Source organism: Lissotriton helveticus, chromosome 5_1 (genome assembly GCF_964261635.1).
Source record: "Lissotriton helveticus chromosome 5_1, aLisHel1.1, whole genome shotgun sequence".
Lineage (NCBI taxonomy): Eukaryota > Metazoa > Chordata > Amphibia > Caudata > Salamandridae > Lissotriton > Lissotriton helveticus.
Genome location: NC_136065.1, coordinates 348,518,401 through 348,541,348, shown reverse-complemented (window position 1 = coordinate 348,541,348; position 22,948 = coordinate 348,518,401).

Genomic DNA, 22,948 nt, shown 5'->3' with positions numbered 1-22,948 from the left:
CCCGAAACTGGTGCTAGGATGCTTGATTCCGGTCCAGGAAAGACATGGCTTGGCAGTTCGGTCTGGACTGTTCCCATCAGGCACAGGGTCAAGACTGATTTGCATATAGCCATGTCTGAACTGGGGTGGTGTGGTGAGAAAAATAACGATGGATTAACCCCGGATCTGTGACTGGGGGTGAATGTTTTGCCAATGTGCAACATTCCGTCCATCATCTTGTGTGTTTTGGGTGGTTCCCCATCTGCAACCACCAGCTCAAATTCAGCACGGCAGGTAGGAGTTAAGACAGCACCCCCCCCCCCTTGATTCCAGCACATCTCGGGCAGCGCGAGGCAGCTCCCAAGGAAAGCTTCCTCATGCCATAAAAGGCCAACTTTCAAGGTGCAGTCTGCCAACTAAAATATGGCAGTTTTCCAGGGCAGAGTGGCATACTGGCTAAATCAGAATACTATGGAATAGGATGGGAAGGCATACAGACTTTGGCTTTGGATAAAATGTAACAATGTCTGTTCTGGTCTCTTTGGAGCCGAGCTTTACATGTTTCTGACTCCTCCCAAGTCCCACCAACCTTTTAGAGGCAATCTGATCATTGCTTCGAACTCAGCATGACCCTTTAAACAAACCACTTCCATTTATGTTTTTGCTCCATTTTCTTCAGCAGAGGTGGCTAGGAAGTGAAGAAAAGGATATTATAAAGTCGCTGAAAGCAGACATTTGTGGTAATTCCTGAAGGCAATTGAGGTCTGAGTTCTAATTTACTTCACAGCCTGACATATAAGTGCTCCATATGTGATAAGCATCGTAATATGACAGTAATAAAACTCAGCATAACTGGCCAGATAACTCACCGATATGTAGCTCACTCAGATAAAGTGCACCAATAAAGTCTAAAATTCATGAGTTCAAACCCCAAGGAGTCAGTCTCTCTCGTCCTTCCTTCCAAGGTCAGCAAACTGAGTACCATTGAACTGCATAATCTAAAAATCTATAAATCACGCGGCTAGAAGGGGGATATGAAGCACTATGTTAAAAAATAAAACAAGTTACTATTGTTATGACTTTGTTGTGGCAGAAGCGCCGCTCCTGTCACTGTCTGGCTTTTCATTACGGTCTCGGGGTGCTAAATGAGCCCCCAGCTCCAGTGATCTCGCATTTGCGAGCCTGCCAGGACTGCAGGCAGCAACATCAAGAGAACGGGAGTTCATAGATGTTTGCGCTTCTCTTCTGTGTGATTTCCGACGCGAGCAGTCTATCAGGACACAGTGTCTTTTCCACAATGCGCTCTAATTGGGCTGTTGAATGGAGCGCGTGGCTCGCGGTCGTGCCCCAGACACATTACTGTCCATTACCAGTAGCGCCTCGTAATATCTCCCCTCGCCGGCGGTAATGAATTAGAGAAATATGGCTTTTTCGGGAGAATTACGGGACATCGCCGTTCATTTTCGCTTTATCTGCTTGAAAGAAAAGCTTTTTTCCACAATATCAGCCATTTTAGTGGAAAGTCTAGTCGGTGCCTAACTGAGAAAAGTCTTTGACTGTCTCATTCAAGACTGGAAGCGTGATGGTTTGCCTTTCTTTCCTGACCAACAATGGAAACAATACTTTTTATTATGCATTGGCCAGAAATTCAGTCAAAATCAATTTCAGATTAACAACACGTACAGAAAATAGTGGCTTCTCTGTAAAAGTACGAAGTTGAAAAGACGCGGCAGCAGCCCTGTACAGAGTGCTTAATTTGTGCAGGTGCTTAAAAGTGGCGGGCACCAAGGCTCATTATGGCAACTGGGAGTATGGCCAGGGACTACCGGACATCCCCCTCCCCCACCTTGTGTAAACCAACATTTATTCAAATGGACATGAGAGAGGATTTCTTTGGAGGCAGGGGGGTCATACATCCCCACGGCCGTATTTATTTAGAAACATAAAATCAAATAAAAATTTAAATAAACAATATTTACACAATTATTTAAGCAGAAAACGTACTTGACATTAGATTACAATTCATGTACACAGATATCAGATGGCTACCTTAACATACTTCTAATACAAAGTATTTCCTATCCGAAACTAATATCTGAATCATAATCACACATTAATGATTTTCTGCGTATCCTATTGGGCCTACGGCAAGGTCGCTAACTGGTGTCAGAGCCTTATCAATCAGCCACGCCCTCCCGTAGGAGTGCGCATGCGCGAAAAGGCCCATTTACCGAGAGGGTCCTTTCCCCCCCCCCCCCCGGCTCCCCCCTGTACGCTCCATGAACCCCATTAACAAATTGGGGGCCCTTGCACTCTGTGCCATTTAGTGACGTCATTGTGCCCGTGCGGGGTAGCCTACAAGGCTGAAGTAGGGCAGGCCTGGGAACGCGGGAACAAGAGAACACCTCCCGCGCTCCCTGGTATTTTTAAACCCCAGTGAGGCCAGACCAGTTCTAACTGGCCTGACTGCCAGCTCCCCCTTGACCCGGAAGCGATTGGATCACTTCCGAGCCACATAGGAGCCTTATCACCAATCAATGGTGAAGCGTGCTCACCGCGTCACGAGGGCGCAGGGGGGCGCTCCACACCATGGATTGTAGGCGAGGAGGGCCGGTGCCCCCCCATACCAGCGGCGGGGCCAATATCGGCCCCCGCCTTGCTCTTCATTTTCTTCATCATCAGACTTTGACCAAGATAGAAGAAGAAGACAAATGAAAGAAAAAGGTATTTAAAGAGAGAGACAGATACTGTAGGGTAGTGGATAATGAAACAGGAAGGTTAGGTGGTGCTCAGAGACAGAAGTGTAGGGTGGTAGAGAAGTAAGAGGCAAGAGGTGGAATCAAAACAAGCAACTTCGGTATTAGAGAATCCTGGCATTTGACGCACCTGGCAAAAGGCTCCTGAGAAAACATTTGGGCCACCAGCACTTACTTATTTTCACAATTAACCACAATAAACCACATTCTGCAGAGAGTGAAGGAGGGAGAGAGAATAAAATTCTGTCACATAAGCTCGTACTCAGAGGACAATCTGTGGGGGAGGAGGTAAGTATTGTTATGTCCAGGAGCCCAAACAGGAAATAGGGAAACTCAACCAATCATAAGTTCCTGATATGGCCTTTCTTATCCAGTCCCACCAGATTTAAACAATCTACTTCTAAGCCTCTGAAAACTAAGGGATGGGAGAGGGTGTATGGTAAGTGTCAGGAGGCCCGCAAAACTGGTAAAAATCCTGCATCACTGCCACCATCTCACCTAACGTGTTGTCGCTAGGTGTGATCTTTTGCATTAGGGTTTGGAACATGCACTGCTTGTTTAGGAAAATGTGCCCTTAGCCAGGGCCGGCTTTAGGGTAGGGTGACTGGTGCGGCCGCACTGGGCACTGACCTTTGGGGGGGGCGCTGTGTTTAGCAATAAGTTATTGATTTAAAATCACCTGCTGCAGAGTTCCTTGTGCATCCAGTTTTCAGGCAGCAATAAAAATGTCAAGATAACTCTTGTGAGTAATGTTCCTGCTAGAGAGAGAGAGAGAGAGAGAGAGATGAGTTTTACATTGTGGCAGTTTTGACTTGCCATAAAGTGGCACTGAGGGGTAATATGCCTGCTAGAAAGAACATATCTGTGTTTGATGTGGATAGCTGAGTCTTTCCCAGAGCTTAAAAACAAATGCAGTGTATGTGAGAGAAGGTCTGTTGAGAGATGAGCGACACAGTTGCCATGCGGTAGTGAGAGAATCCGAGGAGGAGGTCATGGGAGGGTGCACACAAAGAGATTGTCGCACCAGGTGCCACCAGCACTAAAGCCGGCCCTGCCCTTAGTGGGACCGCATCTTTCAGGAGGATTGGAAAGCATGGGATTGTTATAGGGGAGGTGAAGGGGCACACAACAGCAGCGTTGAAACACACAACCCTTTCACACGCAGAATGTGGCTATGTCCCCAAACCATCCTTTGCCATCTTCACATGTGTTCCTGTTTTTTTTCGTGCTGCATTGCTTTATAGAATCTAACAAACTCACAGGGTTCATTGGAACGTTGGCACCAATGGGTGATATGCTAATAAAAGAGGTTTGAGTAGACTATTGATATGAATGTGTGATGTGTTACTGACAGAAGCTAGAGCAGGGCTCCGCAGACTATTGGTGATGTAAGGATTTGTCCTGGGCATAGTTTGCTGAGTTTTGCTATGCGAAACGCAGCGAAGTTACAAAAAAACTCTGTGAAGTTCCACGAGTAATTATGAGGCTCTATTAAAAGAAGTGTCTGTCTTTATTTATTTAGGTCCATTCCATTACGTGTTAATAACTTTTTTTTCAAAAGGCTAGACGGGATTTTTAGTAGTTTTATTTGGGGGTATAAAAAAGCACGTCGATCAATCGCTCTACTTAAGCTTCCATTCAATAAAGGCAGGATTAACTTTCCTGATTTTAGGTTATATTTTTGGACAGCTTTTCTTGGTCGCCTCCATAGTTTATTTAACCCAAATAACCAATATTACTTTCATCAATTTATGCTGGAGGCGGACTCTAATATGTTCTTAGAGAGAGTGAATGACCCCAATTATTTCAAAAGGGTAAAGTTTAAGACTGCAAGAGAGACTGCTAAAATTTGGTCTTTGATTCTCACTATATGTAAAACTTCTTTTTTTCATTCTAAACTCCTCTTGTGGGACAACCCGGGACTTCCTGGAATTTTTCATGATGGAGCGGGTTATACATGGGCCACCTTCAGAATAAAAACTCTAGGGGACCTCTATGGCAATGGTGGCTTTTTGGACTTTGAAACACTTAAAGTGCTATATAACTTGACTGAAGCTATGCGGTTTAAGTACATGCAAATCCGCGATTTTCTTATACGTAAGCTGAATCTGAGGGAAAAATCAGATTCAGATATCTGGAACTGCTTCTACTCAGTCAAGACTAAATCATTAATTAGTGAGGGCTATAAATGCCTTAACTATTATAAGACTGATGATTGTGTGAAACTTGCTGAGAAATGGAGCACAAGATTGGGCATTAACATAACTGCTAATAAGATATCTGCCTCTTTTTGCATTATCAATAATTTAGTACAGTCCTCTAGTTTAAGGCTACAACAATATAAAACAACATGCTTTTTGTACTACACACCAGAAAGAATATCAAAGTGGTCCCTAAACAGCCCAACCAGTGACCGGTCTAAGTGCCCCAAATGTGACTTAATAGCTGCGGATCTAGAACATATGTTATTTTCATGCCCAGCACTGGCTGAGTTTTTGTTAGGAGTTGATAATGTACTGAATCAAAAACGTGTTAGACCCTCTCCTCTCACTGCATCAACGGTATTATTAGGTGTACAGACGTTGAATAGCTCACAGAAAGAGCTAATAAATATCTTACTTTCGTGTGCTAGACTAACCATTGCCCGGGCATGGATATCCCCGAATCCACCTCATATCATGGAATGGTGGTCTTTGGTTAAAGAAACTTACACTATGGAGTCCACATTAGCTAAAATAAGAGGAGTGCGATCATTAACGAAATTGGATAAAGTTTGGGGTACTTTCGTTTAAGATCTTATCTGTACTATGAATGTAATTGCTTGTTTTTCTCTGATCTTTGCTGCTCTACAATTGATTGCTTTTGCCTGTTTGGATAAAGTAATTATTTGTATTGATCTGTAACTAGCTCTTCCCCTTCCATTCTTGTTTTTTTCTTTTTCATCCCTATTATATATACGTTATGAATGTACTTTCTCGTGTTGTTAATAAAAAATAAAAAATAAAAAAAGAATTTCCATGAGTGGCAGAGAGCAGTGGGAACTGCAGTTTCTGCTGGTATTCCTGCCGCTCAGGTAGAAATTCTACCCGAGCGGCAGCCCACGCTCACAAACTTACCTTCCGTGATCGCGAACGGGGAACAAACTCTGCTGCACATCGCAAAGTGGAGTTTTCTGCACTTCGCGAACTCCGCGGAGTGTGAAGTGCAATAAACTCCACAAACGGAGCAAAGTTCACCACCCAGGCCTAGTAAGGACGTGCAATGCGCTATTAAAAGAGGTTTCAGTAGGCATTGTAGACTATTGATACAGATGTGTGATGTGTTACTGAGAAAAGCTAGAGCCGGGCTCCGTAGGCTATTATTATTATTATTAACAGCACTTATAGTAAAGTTAACTGACAGCGCTAAATTTGGGGAGGTGGTTTCCGGTGCTCGGCACCGTTGCTTAATTGTCATCACCGGGACTTTTGACAGTCTGCCACATGGTAGCGAATATAAATATCATTTAGAGATCAGGAAAAGAACAGTTGTTTATTCGTTCAATATAACATAATAATGACTAATACCTGCCAGCTATGCCATTCTTATAGCATTGGGGGCATTGATTAGTCTGAATTGTCACATTTGGAGCAGTGTGATGGTTAGTAGGTGCGTTTGTATTGTCATTGGCAGCACTGGCAAGAGCATGAATAGATGTCGGAAGCTGCAGTTGCCTCCTGTCAAGAACCCTGGCCCTTATTTGTTTACAAATTAAGCACTGTTGATCAACCGCCTTTGTGTTCTTTCTAAAGAAATAAGCACGGCAATGCCGAACAGCGATGTAATGCACAATGATGTCCCTCTCCCCCATCCCCCGCAGAATATAAAGAGGGGCCCCTAAGTCTCCAATACCTTTCAAATATAAATTGACATTGGGCTGAAATGTGGTCCTTCTGAAGGATTTGGGGGCCTCTGAAGGGTTGCCCCACCCTCCTGTGCCGCATGGGCAGCAGGGGCCTGTGAAATGCCCCTCAGCCAGACGCAGGTAGGAAAGTGTGTTGGGTGTTCACAGGAAGAGCCCTTAGCCAAAATGGCTTGGATCTGTTTTCCCAGAATCATCTGTGTGCCAATATGAGTGCACCACACCTAACATAAAACCAAGAGGGTGCCTAATTGCGATCCACAGCCACTAACCTAACCTCAGAGTCTTCCCTACATGAGTCCTCCATACCAGGGGCAGCACAATATACTTTACCCACCAGTGAAGTTTTGCAAAGGTCTCAAGTCTGCTCTTCGCATGCCATTACATCGCATACTTTTACTTCGAGTATGCCTTTACCACACATGCCATTACAACGCAAAGGCATGCGTGGTAAAGCAATACTCAAACGTTTGCAAGGTAAGTGACATCCCTACCCCTATACAACACACTACTCCCACCCCTACACTACCCCTAACCCAAAAACACTACCACACTACACTACCCACACTACTCCCACCCCTTCACTACCCTACAACACTACTACACTACAACACTACCCAAAATACTCCCACCCCTACACTACCCTAAACCTTAAAACACTAGACTACACAAACACTACTATACTACACTAAAACCTAAAACACTACACTACCCTTAACCCTAAAACACTACACTACACAAACACTACTACACTACCCTAAACCCTAAAACACTACACAAACACTACTACACTACACTAAACCCTAAAACACTACACTAAACCATAAAACACTACACTACACAAACACTACTACACTACCCTAAACCCTTAAACACTACACTACCCTAAACCCTAAAACACTACACTACACAAACACTACTACACTACCCTAAAACCTAAATCACTACACAAACACTACTACACTACCCTAAAACCCTAAACCCTAATACACTACACTAAACAAACACTACAACACTACACTACAAAAAACACACTAAAATGTTTAGAAAAACCACACAAACGTTAGAACACTACTTTTACACTACCCTAAACCCTACAAAATTAACCCTCACCCCAAGCTCAAACCCCCTTCGCTCTCTCCTCTCCAGCATCGCCATCTCTGCTCCAGGGTACTGCTTCCTCCTTCCTGCTTGGTGCACGTTGTTGTGAGGAAACAGCCTAAATTTCCTCACAACGACATGGATAGCCGTGGCCATTACACATTACATCGCATGTGTTGTAAAAGCGTATGCGATGTAATGGTAAGCGTGGTTTTTACCACGTGTTGTAACATAGCATGCGTTGTAACGCATGCAATGTAATAGCAATGCATGGTAAAAACCGTGTTGTAATGGCTGTTCCCCCCCTAAACCTGAACATAGATGGTAATCAGGTGCGCAACGCCAATAGGGCTGACCCTCCCACCCATCATGTGTCTCAACCCGGACTGCTGCAGCTTGAGCTGCTGTGGGCTAGGCTATGCAGCGTCTGGGGTCTTATCTCTGGCACCCACGTTTTTCACAGGTCTTTGAAAGACCATTTGCATATTTACAGAACTTTGTAAACTGTTTAACAAGTCTTCAGGTTTTTTCTGGTTCCAGTACCCCCTGGGTCCCCATTCTGAATATTCCTTACATTTGGATTTTAGTGTGATAATGCATTTCATGAAAAGAAATAGAAAGTAGGGTTTCCAAACGAAAAATACCAGCCGTTTGTTGTTGCTTAAAGAGCTTGCAAAGGCCTCGTCTTGACCCTAAATAGGGTTATAATTAAATCGTATGCATTCATTTGTAATGTGACTTTTCTGTCTTTGTTCCCTTTAATTATCAGTCACGAATCATTCAGGCAGCCCTAGAACACAATTAAAAATGCTTTCTATTTATATTTGCTGTTCCAAATATGCACAGACAAGTGCTGAAAATAGGGATTAGGTGACTGCTTATTTTTGTAATGTCTGGGACATCAATGTAATGAGCTGGCAACCCTAATCACAAGACTGGAAGTTTGCTGCAGGATGAGCACAATATTGATTTCCTCCGATTTCCTCCAACCTAGATCCCTGAACAGGGCTGGACTGGGAACGCAAACCGGCCTTAGCAATTGAGTCGGGCAGGCCGTGGGGAAGGGTGGCAGGGAAAATGGGTGCGCGTGGAAAACATTGCAGCTGGATTGGGTACAGGCGGACAATATTGCCAAACTGCTGCAAAACTAGCCCCCCTGTACCAAAAGCGTCCCTCACCGGTCAAAAACAAGCCCCCACCCTTCTGGCCCACAGAGAAAACGCCTAGTGCCCGCTACGTCCAGTCCGGCCCTGTCCCTGAATAATGCCATAACAGCATTAGTTTAATTTATATCTGAAACCCTACGCCAGCCCTCAATAACATGCTGAGTTACTTCAAGTGTCTAGGACTGCACCCTGCATTCAGACATCTCCCTCCTCATTCTTGCCCTTTACTTTCACACTCACCCTGCACTCACAGCAATCACAATGCGAAAAGAGTGCACAAGGTTGAATAATTCTCCCTCCTGCATCACCCACATCAAATCTTTGCTTCCCTGCTAAGTTTCAGACCTGAGAACCAACACAGCACCACCCTATGTCACACGGTGCTGGCTCTCATCACACGGTCACCCATTGATAAACCAATGTCACACTGTGAAAATAAAGTGAGCTGAATCCTCTACACAGAGTGGGTTTTCAGCTTGTTTGTGGAACCTCTGTGCAGTTAAATTCCTGGCATTTTTTAAAGGTAACAGGACTATTTGGTGCCTTCTCCAATGTCTCTCCATAGCGGCTCACTTAGTGATGGGCTCCAGGCCCCCCGCCTCTTTTTCAGACCACGCCCACCAAGGCCCCAGTACTTCCATCACACACTGAAAATGTGTTCACTGGTGCCTGGACTGAGGTTTGCAGTACGTAAGTCCCAATACAAAAAAAATGTATGTGTTTTCATGTACCCGGGACATACGTGCATAGATACACACGTACAACATACTTCAAGCTGTACACGTGAAGCAGGCACAAGTCGTAAAAAAAGAAGTGGGGGGACGCTGTCACCGGAAGTGACGTCACGAAAGGGGCCGAGCTCCTCGTCCCAGAGAGGCCAAAGAGTGAAGTCCAGCTGTTTGGCAGGGGGGATGGCGTCCCCCTGGTAAAATAAGTGGGGGGACGCCGTCCACCCGCGTGGTACCCCGACATGAGCCCTGACGTGAAATGAGTAGCTGCATGCAGTGCGAGAAGCCAAACTGAAGCACACAGGACACTCTTCGGAGGGCAAGATGGCGCTCGGAGCTCAGAGCTCAAGTAACCACATTCACTGCGCATTAAATATTGACAGCTCTGCCTGGGACGGGGCTTGGCTATAATTTGTAATACAAAAGGCAGCACAATAATCTCCGCCATTAGACTGATTAATGTTTTACACTAAGCTGCTGCTCAGCCCAGTGCCTCTGGCTAGAAACGCCACCTTTAATAAAGGCAACAACGTTTCAGGGCACAAAGAAAAACGAAACTGAAAAGTGAATCCACCTTCCTGTCCCTTGACAAAGGCCAGGGGTAAGGAGGCCTCTTCTGTCAAACACGGGTTACTGGATTGAACTGGTAATGGCCTCTGGCTACACACACCTAACAACACAAACCATGACAACTCACTAACAACGAAACACATGAAAACAATAAATTATCCAGGCCCACACTACTGGTGAGGATCCAGATCAAACAATCCCACAACAGACTCACATCATTGAGTCCAAGGCTCACAAGAACCATAGGCCTCATTTATGAGAAATGACGCATCGCTGCATGAAAGCAGCGATGCGTCACTTCTCAGTGCGCACTCCTTGCGTCATGATTGATGCGTCATATTTATAATATGATGCATCATGTCGCAAGGAGTTACAGATACGTCAGTATTTTTGATGTATCTGTAGGCGCAAAAGTAACGCATTGCTGGAGTGTGTCACAAAAGTGACGCAACTCCAGCAATGTGTACTTTCACATGGGCAAGTCCCATGTTGTTAGTGCCTGCGTCAGTCTTATGCCTGCCAGGAAGCAGGCGTAAGATTTCGACGCATTAGCTGCCAAGAAATGGCGCAGTGAAATCTCCTAAATTTCACTGCGTCACTTATTTATTTTTTTATTTTTAAACATTTGTAAAGCGCATCTGACACCTTGCAGGTTTCCTGGCGCTGGCGAATACTCTTAACTAAGGGGAACGGCAAGGAACAGGTGAGGTTGGGGTTTAAGGGAATAATCACGTTTTGATGCGTTTCCTAAAGGGGAGGAGTTGTGAGATTTGACGGATTTCAGGAGGCAGACTGTTCCACAGTTTAGCCGCTGCGACTCTGAAGGATCTGCCCCCCGTCCGGACTTTGTTGTATCTGGGAACAATTACCAGACAGGCTGAGGCTGAGCATAGAGTTCTGGTAGGGGTATACCAGTTGAACATGGCCTGCAGAGGTTTAGGCCTAGCTCCGTGGAGCGCTTTAAAGACGAGGCAGAGGGACTTGAAGGCCACTCGTTGTTTAAGTGGGAGCCAGTGTAGCTCAGCTAGGGCCGCTGTGGCTGAAGATCTCCTGGTCCAGCCAAGAACTAATTTGGCTGCGGCCGACTGAACTCTTTGAAGTCTGTCAAGTAGAGCAACTGGGGACTCAAGTAGCAACGCGTTACAGTAGTCGAGGCGACTGAGGATGGTGCACCTGACTATCAGCTCCCGAGCTTGTGCGGGAAGCAGTGGCATAATTTTGCGCAGGGAGCGTAGGAGAGCCGTGCAAGTTCCCACTGTTTTTGCAACTTGGGTTTCTGTGCTCATTTTATTGTTCAGTGTGGCCCCTAGGTTGCGAACCGATGTGACTGGTAGAGGTTTGTCTGGTGTTTCCGGGGGCCAAAAGTCGCGGGGGAATTGCCGAGGAATGCGACTTCCTGCACAATACAGAACCTCCGTTTTGGAGGAATTAAATTGCAGTGAATTATTATGTAGCCACCCAGCCATTTCCCTTAGGCAGTCATGAAAGGCTGCAAGGGGGGCAGAGTCTTCTCCCTCCCAAGAGAGGATGAGCTGGGTGTCGTCCGCATAGTTAATGGTTTTTAACCCGTGGGCCTTTATTAGCGTGATCAGTGGTTTAAGGTGCACGTTAAAAAGGATGGGGCTGATGGAGGAACCCTGGGGCACCCCGTGGGGGACAGAGGAAAAGGTGGATTGAAAAGGGGGGAGAAACACAGCCTGTCTCCTGTCCCGTAGGAAGGAGTGGAACCAAAGTAGGGCTGTACCGTCCACTCCCGCCACCCGGAGTCTCTCCAGCAGGATCCCATGGTTAACCGTATCGAATGCGGCAGACAGGTCCAGCAGAATCAAGGCTACTGCCTGGCCCCTGTCTGCCCGCATACGAAGGTCCTCCATGGCTGTCAGGACAGCTGTTTCGGTCCCGTGGGCAGGGCGAAAACCAAATTGAAAATCATCCAGGATCTGATTTTGCTCCAGATGAGTGGAGAGACAGGTGCTTACCCAGCGTTCGGCAATCTTTGCTGGGAAAGGCAAGAGGGAGATAGGACGGTAGTTAGACAAACATTCAGGATTCGAGGAAGGTTTTTTTAATAGTGGAGTGATTAGGGCCTGCTTCCAAGGGGAAGGCACAAATCCGCAGTGTAAGGATTGATTGCAGATCCTACGGAGGGTGACAAAGAGATCGGTACCAACATTTTTCCAAATTTTTGGAGGCAATGGGTCAAGAGGGGAGCCAGAGGTGATCCCGAGAGCCAACCTTTCGAATTCAGGTTCTGGGATGGGGGGGAACTCCCGCAGCTTTTCCATGGGAGGAGAACCTGAGTGCACCGAAACCGGGTCACTGGTACAGGCCCTTGGTATGTTGGGACCACATGATGGAGGGGAGGAGTTCAGATTACGGATAATGGTGTCAATTTTGTTTTTGAAGAATAGCGCCAGGTTATCACAGAGGGCTTGTGTGGGAGGGGTAGTTGTTAAGGCACATTCAGGGTGGGTAAGGTTTTTGAGAATCTGAAATATGCTTTTTGAGCTGTTGGTGGCATTGCTAATCGTGGTGCAGAAATAGTTGGCTTTGCTCTGAGCAATAGCAGTTTTATATGCCTGGAGATGGTTTTTCCAGATTGCTTTATTAGTATCGGAGTAGCCTTGTCTCCATTTCCTCTCTGATTGTCTGCAGGCTAATTTGAGAGATTTCAGAGAGTTGTTAAACCAGGGGGCTGGAGCTCGGCTTTTTGCTTTGCATTTCTTCTGGGGGGCGAAAGAGTCTGAGGTGGAGGAAATTATTGAACAGAAGGCTTTAAGATTGTTCTCAACAGAGTTAGTGGGGGAAAAACTGTTTTCTACATTGAATACAGTGCCCGCCGCTTTTAGTTTGTCAAGGGCTTTCCAATCCCTATACAGAAAATCGGAGGTCGTTCTACGTGGAGGCCTTTTAGCTCTGTCACAGAAGATGTGAAATTTAATGAGTGCGTGGTCGGTCCAGCACATGGGCAGGATGTCGCCCAAGTGTACTAACTGGGGGGAGGCAAAGATTAAATCCAATTGGTGCCCAGCAGTGTGGGTGGGTTTGTTGACCAATTGTGGGAGTCCAACGCCATCGCAAGAAAGTACTAGGTTGTACAGTGCATTGTCCAGGCTTCCATTAGGCCAGAGGTTAAAATCTCCTAGAATGATCAGCTTGTGATGGGAAGTGGCCAGATTAGTAAGAGTTGTAAGTAGCGATTGTTGCTGTTGGGCGTTAAAGGCCCCCGGGGGGCGGTAGCAGATAACGGCCGTCACGGTAGCTCCATGGTGACAGTTTATAGAAAGGCCAAGGAGTTCCGTTCCGGCGACCGGGTCTATGTCAAGAATAACAGTCGACCAGGATGCTCTGTAAATAACGCCCACTCCCCCGCCACGGCCCTTTGGCCTGGGGAGATGCAGTATTTTAAAGTCTTGAGGGCACGCGAGATCGAGGTCAATGTTGCAATCAGCATGAGTCCATGTCTCAGTGAGGAATAGTGCGTCAAGGTGATGTGTGTCAATGAGCAGTTGGATTTCATTGGCATGTTTAGGCAATGACCTGACATTGAGAAGGCCGCATGTTAGAAGGCCATGGCTAGTGTACTCGTGCAGAGGGTAGGCAGTATCAAGAAATGACAGATGACCCTCGTGTGCGAAGTCTCGGAGACGGAGAAGGGACTCACGTGCTAGATGTGGAAGAGGGGCGGCGGCAGGAGGAGGGGCCAAGGCCGGGAGAGTTGCCCCGGTTGCGTCCGAGGCGCGGACGAGCTTGCCTTAAGCGCGCCTTCGGCGCGCAATCGTCGCGCCCGCTGCACTCGTCCGCTGCGCTTCCGGCTAGTACTCATGTTTTATAGTGTGAGAGTGAAGAGGGCGGGGGGGGCGTGTCCCTCGAGCAGGGAGTGGCGGCAAGACTCGAGATCAGGGCAGAGACAGCAAGCAATCTGCTTCCCAGCGCTGACCAGGTAATGCCAGAGGAATGTGCAAATGAGCTTTTTTTAAAAGACACAGAATACAGTTTTAAAATCACAGTTTTCAATCACAGTGTTAAAAAACAAGGTTGCTCCCGGCTAGTTCGCCTCAGGAGTATTCAGCGAGTGTGGGAGCGGCGCTGGCAATCAGCGCGTTATTATAGCGTCCTGGGCGGGGGGGCGGGGCCAACCGAGGTGGGCGTGTCCCTCGAGCAGGGAGTGGCGGCAAGACTCGAGATCAGGGCAGAGACAGCAAGCAATCTGCTTCCCAGCGCTGACCAGGTAATGCCAGAGGAATGTGCAAATGAGCTTTTTTTAAAAGACACAGAATACAGTTTTAAAATCACAGTTTTCAATCACAGTGTTAAAAAACAAGGTTGCTCCCGGCTAGTTCGCCTCAGGAGTATCCATGTACCATTCTTGCGTCAATATGCCCCCCTTGCATATATTATACCTGGCGCAGGTATAATGTGGCGCAGGGGTTTACAAAGCGACGCATCTACCTAGATGCGTCACTTTGTAAATATGGCGCAACAAGGCGCATTTTTAACGCCACTGGTGCATCACGAAAAGTGACGCACCGGCGGCGTAAAAGTGACGCACAGCCTCATAAATGAGGCTCCATAACTTTAAGAGTGCTACGAAGCCACACTCATGGAAACAGAGCGCCCTGCAACCCTCTGTCACATAAAAATACATATTCAGGCATCATTGACTTCTGCCTCCTCTGTTGTCTTCATGCACCTCACTGAGATGGAAATTATATTGTTTATGAGTGATATCAGAGTGAACTTTCCAACCACAGGGAAAAACAAGTCACTGAAATACACTTACTGATTCCCCACAGTGAAGACCTGGAATTTCTGAATCTCTTTAGGGGGTTGCAATTCAACCTAGATCAAGCAAACATTTTTTATGTGCAAAGAAGTATTAGTTTCTTCTATCTGTGTGACAATTACTGACCAGTGAAGATGGTCAGCGGTTCATTTCAACACATGATTAAAAGTGGTGACACTATAGGACACATAGGATTATGGCATATGTTATTTGTATTGGAAGAGCGCATGACTCACCCGAGAGCGTATCCTGGGCCAAAAAAGCGGGAGTGGCGTGAACTGAGGAAGGGTTGAGACTTGGTGAAGAGCCATGTCTTCAGAGTCTTGCAAAATTCAAGAACTGAGGAGGTGATTATGATGTGCAGGAGCAGGTCATGCCAGGCTTTGAGAGTGAGGTAAGAAGTGGCCTTGTCAGTGGATCTGGTTCTGCGTATGTGGGAGATGTATGTGAGTAGGAGTCTGGCTGAGAGGCGGTTTTGGTAGGTATGTAGAAGTTAATGCAGCAGTTATGGTAGGTAGGGCCGATGGCGAGCAAGGCTCTCTCTGTGTGCTTGAGAAATTGAAGAATGCCTCTTTGTGCAAGGGGAGCCAGTGGGAGTCTCTAAGGTGCAGAGTGATGTTGATGTGCGGGAATCTGAGTGTGAGTCTGGAAGCTGAATTCGGTATGGTCTTGAGTCTTTTGATGAGTTGCGCGTTGATCATGCTTAGAGTGTTTTGCTGTAGTTCAACTTGCTGGTGATGTGAGCCTGAATGACAGCTCTGCGGGTGTTGAAAGGAAGCCCCTTGGAAAATCTTCTGGAGTATGTTGAGTGTCTGAAACTAGAAGGCGAAGGCTGCGTTTACTTGGCCTGTAATATTAAGCTGAATTTCAGTTATTATTCCGAGGTTGTTCGCATAGGTAGGTGGGTGTGGGTCTGGTGTCAGCACCTCACCGGGTGGAGTCCCAGTGACATGTCTTTGCCGAAGATGACTTCTTCTATCTTGTCTGCATTGAGCTTAAGGCAATTGGTTTTCATCCATCTGGCAACTTCTGGCATGTGGGCAGAGAAGTTGGTTCAGGTGTTTGATGGGTGTGGTCTGCTTAGGACATAGTGTTGATTTCGCAGGTGAGAATGATACTGGTGGGTGGAGCCATGGAGGTGTTGAACAGCATGGGGCTGAGAGAGGATCCTTGTGGGATTCTGCGGATGAGCTTGGCAGGCTGACGGACTGGGTGTGGCCTGTGAAGCTGAGTGCTTGCCCCTGAATGCTGGCATTGTGTAGGTATTGAGGATGAGGGGGTGGGGTGGTATTGAAAGGGGCAGAAAAATTGAAATGGACGAGGGCAGCTTCAAGTGTAGTGGTTGGGTCTGAAGCCGAACTCGGTGCCACCATAGGGCCAGAGAATTAGGCTATGCCAGGTTTTAAGGCTAACTGCTGGCCTTAACAAAATCAACAAGAGAGATAGGGCGCGAGTAGACACTCCTGTACCCCAATAATTATATTTTAAACAACGAAGGAGTGACTTAATGAAAACAAAATAAGACAAAACAAGGTGTGTTAGGTTATGCAATGGTCCCTACCCGGTTGGCATAACTGTAAGGTTGGAAAAATCCAATCCTAACAATCAGGAGGTCGCAACCCAGAAAAGTAGTATAACTACACATAACTGGAAAGGACAAGTAAACCTCTTTGTTAAAAGGACCCTCACTCACCACTAGTTGGTGACATGCTTCATCATAGGGTCCCCGCTGGGGTGGCCGAATGCCCCCCCAGCGTGCTACAACGCCTGATTTACAGCGGAGCGGGTTGGTGTTGAGTGTGACAGTGGTTTAACTCAAAAGAAATTGTTGCAAAATAAGTGAGTGCTACAACGCCTGATTTACAGCGGAGCGGGTTGGTGTTGAGTGTGACAGTGGTTTAACTCAAAAGAAATTGTTGCAAAATAAGTGAGTGCAGAATTTAAAAATTACTAGGTTGAAACCCAAACAAAATCTTCAATGTGGGCCAACCTGTATCCAAATTCAGAACCTATTTTGTCCGCCTTTTTAATCTGGATACAGGTTGGCCCACATTGAAGATTTTGTTTGGGTTTCAACCTAGTAATTTTTAAATTCTGCACTCACTTATTTTGCAACAATTTCTTTTGAGTTAAACCACTGTCACACTCAACACCAACCCGCTCCGCTGTAAATCAGGCGTTGTAGCACGCTGGGGGGGCATTCGGCCACCCCAGCGGGGACCCTATGATGAAGCATGTCACCAACTAGTGGTGAGTGAGGGTCCTTTTAACAAAGAGGTTTACTTGTCCTTTCCAGTTATGTGTAGTTATACTACTTTTCTGGGTTGCGACCTCCTGATTGTTAGGATTGGATTTTTCCAACCTTACAGTTATGCCAACCGGGTAGGGACCATTGCATAACCTAACACACCTTGTTTTGTCTTATTTTGTTTTCATTAAGTCACTCCTTCGTTGTTTAAAATATAATTATTGGGGTACAGGAGTGTCTACTCGCGCCCTATCTCTCTTGTTGATTTTGTTGGTTCTTAGAGCAGCGTGCAGCTGTGAGAGACTTACTGATTTATTATTAGCAGAGACTTATTAATAACGAGACCATCAATCTACCATGGAAGAACAGGGCCCCTCCTTTTCAAAAGAAGAGGTGGTTGCTTTGCTTGGTGACAACATGCCTTATTTCTCGACCCTTTTCTAGCGCATACCATATCCCAGATAGGTGACTGGGTGGATCAAGGTGAACCAAGAATATAACCGCACTAGAGCCATTTCATATGGCATCATGATCTAAGCATATTTTAATAATAATACAGTACTAAAGTTATCAATGCCCCAGAAGATTCTATGACAATGCATTATTTCGGAAGGTATGGGCGCAGACAAATTGGCTGCCTACCATATAGTATCAAGGCGTAGCCTCCCACTCAGGACTGGCTCGTTTTAATCGACGCACGTCTTTGCCTTAATCGTTATCGTTATGAATATCAATCACATTTTTTGGAGAGAACTACTGTTCCTCAAAATTAACATCTTATTCCCCTCAACTTATTGGTTCACCAACGAGGCGGAACGGGGATTCGAACCGCATTACCTGTAGGGTGACCAAAGGGGCTTTGTCCCTTTAAGGCTTCTCCGCCTCGCCCTGTGTGACGCCCCGTGTCACGCCCCCCTTTTTCATGTCCGGGCACGCCAGTCATGTGGCCGGAACAACTATGTTATTTAAAAGAGCTCACATGGGTTTCTCTACTACCTCCGGGCAGACGGCAGTCCTGTAGCATAGGTTTTGGACGGGGAGTCGCGAGTGGAAAAGTAAGTTTTTAACTGCTTGTCTACCGTGCAGCTGCTTTCTGCCTCAAAGACTGTCGAACTACGGAGGGTTTGGTAACATCTTGTTTTCCTCCTTACACGCTAGATTGTACACCGCGTGAACAATTCCCGTGCTGTCTTGACCCATGAAGAGAATTTTCCTCCTTCTAGCTGTAAGTGCTTTGAGCTCCTTGCTGACACGCTATTGAACCTTGCAGATTAATGCATGTTGTCGCTCTGGTTTCCACATTGTGAGGCCCCCCCTTTTGCCGTTTTATGAGTCTCCAAAATAATATATTTTGTCTGCTTTAATTATTGATTATATACCCGGCTTAAGTATAAACTATGGAGGGGTAAGAAATCCTTAGCCTTTCTAAAACTTTAGCCCAAAATACGCTGATTTAAATAAATCTACTGCGTTTCAGGAACCTCCCTCTTTGGTTCCACTATTCTAATATGAATAATTTTTGTTTAGAAGTCTGTAACTAGACATCCCTCTATATCGAATTCATGATTATGAGGGTACTTTATCCTACCACTCTAATAGGGTGTTAAGGAAACAGAGGTGATGTGATAATTCTCACGTTACCTTGCTACATGTTGTAAAAATGGATAACATGTTGATTTGTGTGTCTATGTGTTAGTGTGTCCCTCTCCTTTCTCTACAGGTAACTCGGGCTGCTGTGAATCACAGTGTGCCGACACGGGCAATATCCGTGAGTAATTACATCATACTCTTTCAATTTTTTACATCAAGTGCCTCACGGGAGGGTGTACCTTAGTGTGTACATACCACCGGAGTGCTATTGGTCTATGGTCCTGACGAATGCTGTGCGATCCTGCATTTTTACAGCAGAAACATGTTGACCTTATATCTCACTCAAGGACACAGGTCTCCAAATTCAGAACCTATTTTGTCCGCCTTTTTAATCTGGATACAGGTTGGCCCACATTGAAGATTTTGTTTGGGTTTCAACCTAGTAATTTTTAAATTCTGCACTCACTTATTTTGCAACAATTTCTTTTGAGTTAAACCACTGTCACACTCAACACCAACCCGCTCCGCTGTAAATCAGGCGTTGTAGCACGCTGGGGGGGCATTCGGCCACCCCAGCGGGGACCCTATGATGAAGCATGTCACCAACTAGTGGTGAGTGAGGGTCCTTTTAACAAAGAGGTTTACTTGTCCTTTCCAGTTATGTGTAGTTATACTACTTTTCTGGGTTGCGACCTCCTGATTGTTAGGATTGGATTTTTCCAACCTTACAGTTATGCCAACCGGGTAGGGACCATTGCATAACCTAACACACCTTGTTTTGTCTTATTTTGTTTTCATTAAGTCACTCCTTCGTTGTTTAAAATATAATTATTGGGGTACAGGAGTGTCTACTCGCGCCCTATCTCTCTTGTTGATTTTGTTGGTTCTTAGAGCAGCGTGCAGCTGTGAGAGACTTACTGATTTATTATTAGCAGAGACTTATTAATAACGAGACCATCAATCTACCATGGAAGAACAGGGCCCCTCCTTTTCAAAAGAAGAGGTGGTTGCTTTGCTTGGTGACAACATGCCTTATTTCTCGACCCTTTTCTAGCGCATACCATATCCCAGATAGGTGACTGGGTGGATCAAGGTGAACCAAGAATATAACCGCACTAGAGCCATTTCATATGGCATCATGATCTAAGCATATTTTAATAATAATACAGTACTAAAGTTATCAATGCCCCAGAAGATTCTATGACAATGCATTATTTCGGAAGGTATGGGCGCAGACAAATTGGCTGCCTACCATATAGTATCAAGGCGTAGCCTCCCACTCAGGACTGGCTCGTTTTAATCGACGCACGTCTTTGCCTTAATCGTTATCGTTATGAATATCAATCACATTTTTTGGAGAGAACTACTGTTCCTCAAAATTAACATCTTATTCCCCTCAACTTATTGGTTCACCAACGAGGCGGAACGGGGATTCGAACCGCATTACCTGTAGGGTGACCAAAGGGGCTTTGTCCCTTTAAGGCTTCTCCGCCTCGCCCTGTGTGACGCCCCGTGTCACGCCCCCCTTTTTCATGTCCGGGCACGCCAGTCATGTGGCCGGAACAACTATGTTATTTAAAAGAGCTCACATGGGTTTCTCTACTACCTCCGGGCAGACGGCAGTCCTGTAGCATAGGTTTTGGACGGGGAGTCGCGAGTGGAAAAGTAAGTTTTTAACTGCTTGTCTACCGTGCAGCTGCTTTCTGCCTCAAAGACTGTCGAACTACGGAGGGTTTGGTAACATCTTGTTTTCCTCCTTACACGCTAGATTGTACACCGCGTGAACAATTCCCGTGCTGTCTTGACCCATGAAGAGAATTTTCCTCCTTCTAGCTGTAAGTGCTTTGAGCTCCTTGCTGACACGCTATTGAACCTTGCAGATTAATGCATGTTGTCGCTCTGGTTTCCACATTGTGAGGCCCCCCCTTTTGCCGTTTTATGAGTCTCCAAAATAATATATTTTGTCTGCTTTAATTATTGATTATATACCCGGCTTAAGTATAAACTATGGAGGGGTAAGAAATCCTTAGCCTTTCTAAAACTTTAGCCCAAAATACGCTGATTTAAATAAATCTACTGCGTTTCAGGAACCTCCCTCTTTGGTTCCACTATTCTAATATGAATAATTTTTGTTTAGAAGTCTGTAACTAGACATCCCTCTATATCGAATTCATGATTATGAGGGTACTTTATCCTACCACTCTAATAGGGTGTTAAGGAAACAGAGGTGATGTGATAATTCTCACGTTACCTTGCTACATGTTGTAAAAATGGATAACATGTTGATTTGTGTGTCTATGTGTTAGTGTGTCCCTCTCCTTTCTCTACAGGTAACTCGGGCTGCTGTGAATCACAGTGTGCCGACACGGGCAATATCCGTGAGTAATTACATCATACTCTTTCAATTTTTTACATCAAGTGCCTCACGGGAGGGTGTACCTTAGTGTGTACATACCACCGGAGTGCTATTGGTCTATGGTCCTGACGAATGCTGTGCGATCCTGCATTTTTACAGCAGAAACATGTTGACCTTATATCTCACTCAAGGACACAGGTCTCCAAATTCAGAACCTATTTTGTCCGCCTTTTTAATCTGGATACAGGTTGGCCCACATTGAAGATTTTGTTTGGGTTTCAACCTAGTAATTTTTAAATTCTGCACTCACTTATTTTGCAACAATTTCTTTTGAGTTAAACCACTGTCACACTCAACACCAACCCGCTCCGCTGTAAATCAGGCGTTGTAGCACGCTGGGGGGGCATTCGGCCACCCCAGCGGGGACCCTATGATGAAGCATGTCACCAACTAGTGGTGAGTGAGGGTCCTTTTAACAAAGAGGTTTACTTGTCCTTTCCAGTTATGTGTAGTTATACTACTTTTCTGGGTTGCGACCTCCTGATTGTTAGGATTGGATTTTTCCAACCTTACAGTTATGCCAACCGGGTAGGGACCATTGCATAACCTAACACACCTTGTTTTGTCTTATTTTGTTTTCATTAAGTCACTCCTTCGTTGTTTAAAATATAACTGCTGGCCTTGTCAATGCTATCCGTTTGCACGGATTGCATGTACATTAATGTCATGTGAATATCATGAAAATATGACATGGTGCTCCCGAACTTACGTTGGACACCCCTACCCTGCAGGCTCTAAAGAAAAGACATTGCATCCGCTACATTATTGATGTCACGCGTAAGAGGGGGACTAGACTTTGGGAAGAGAAGCATTTTGCTCTACGATGCGAGCTCATCAGAAACACCAGCAGGAGCACTGAAGAGACAGAAGAAAACCACATGGGATTGTCTTTAAGAAAGGCCTCATGCCAAGAGCGTAGAGATACAGCCTTTGATTCCAGTGTCGTTTCCCTCAATTAGTGATACTTCTTGCGGTGCTCGGTAGATTGCGCCTCACTGATCAACCGACCAAGGAAGGTGTTTACCGGCTGACTCAAGCTGCACACCAGACAACTGACCTCCGTTGGCATATGCCGCAGCACAGGCACGGTACCTTCGCCAATGCCCATAGTATATGAATGTTTCTCATCCTGCCAACATGTGCCATATATCCTTCACCATTAGCTGTCATATGCAGTCTTCTTGTGTACACCCATTGTTCACGTTTGGTAGTGGTGATGCCTCTTTAACCCCTTGCATGCTTGTGACGGAACCGTTCCGTCACAAGCCTCGGGTGTGCTGTGCTTGTGATGGAACGGTTCCGTCACGGCCCGCTCGCCGCGCCTGCGCGGCGTGAATTCCATGCCTGCGCTGAGCGTTCTATTGGGCGGGCGGGGCCGTGACGGAACCGTTCCGTCACAAGCACAGCGCACCCGAGGCTCGTGACGGAGCGGTTCCGTCACGAGCACGGGAGCGCCGTTCGGCCGCCACGCCCCCTTAGCACTGCGGCGGAATAGCCGCCGCAGTGAAGGGGTTAAAATCCCTTTAAATACCTTATTGTTCTGCAGGGACAGACCCTTCAAAGTCTCCCAGTCTACTGTAATGAAGTACAGGCACTGTCTCTTTAAAAGTTCTAATGAGCCCTACAGTGGTGTACACATCTTATCTCATAATAACTACTCCCTGGGGCCTTCCTAGAATGCACTGATAGTGTCCTTTTAAAGGTCCC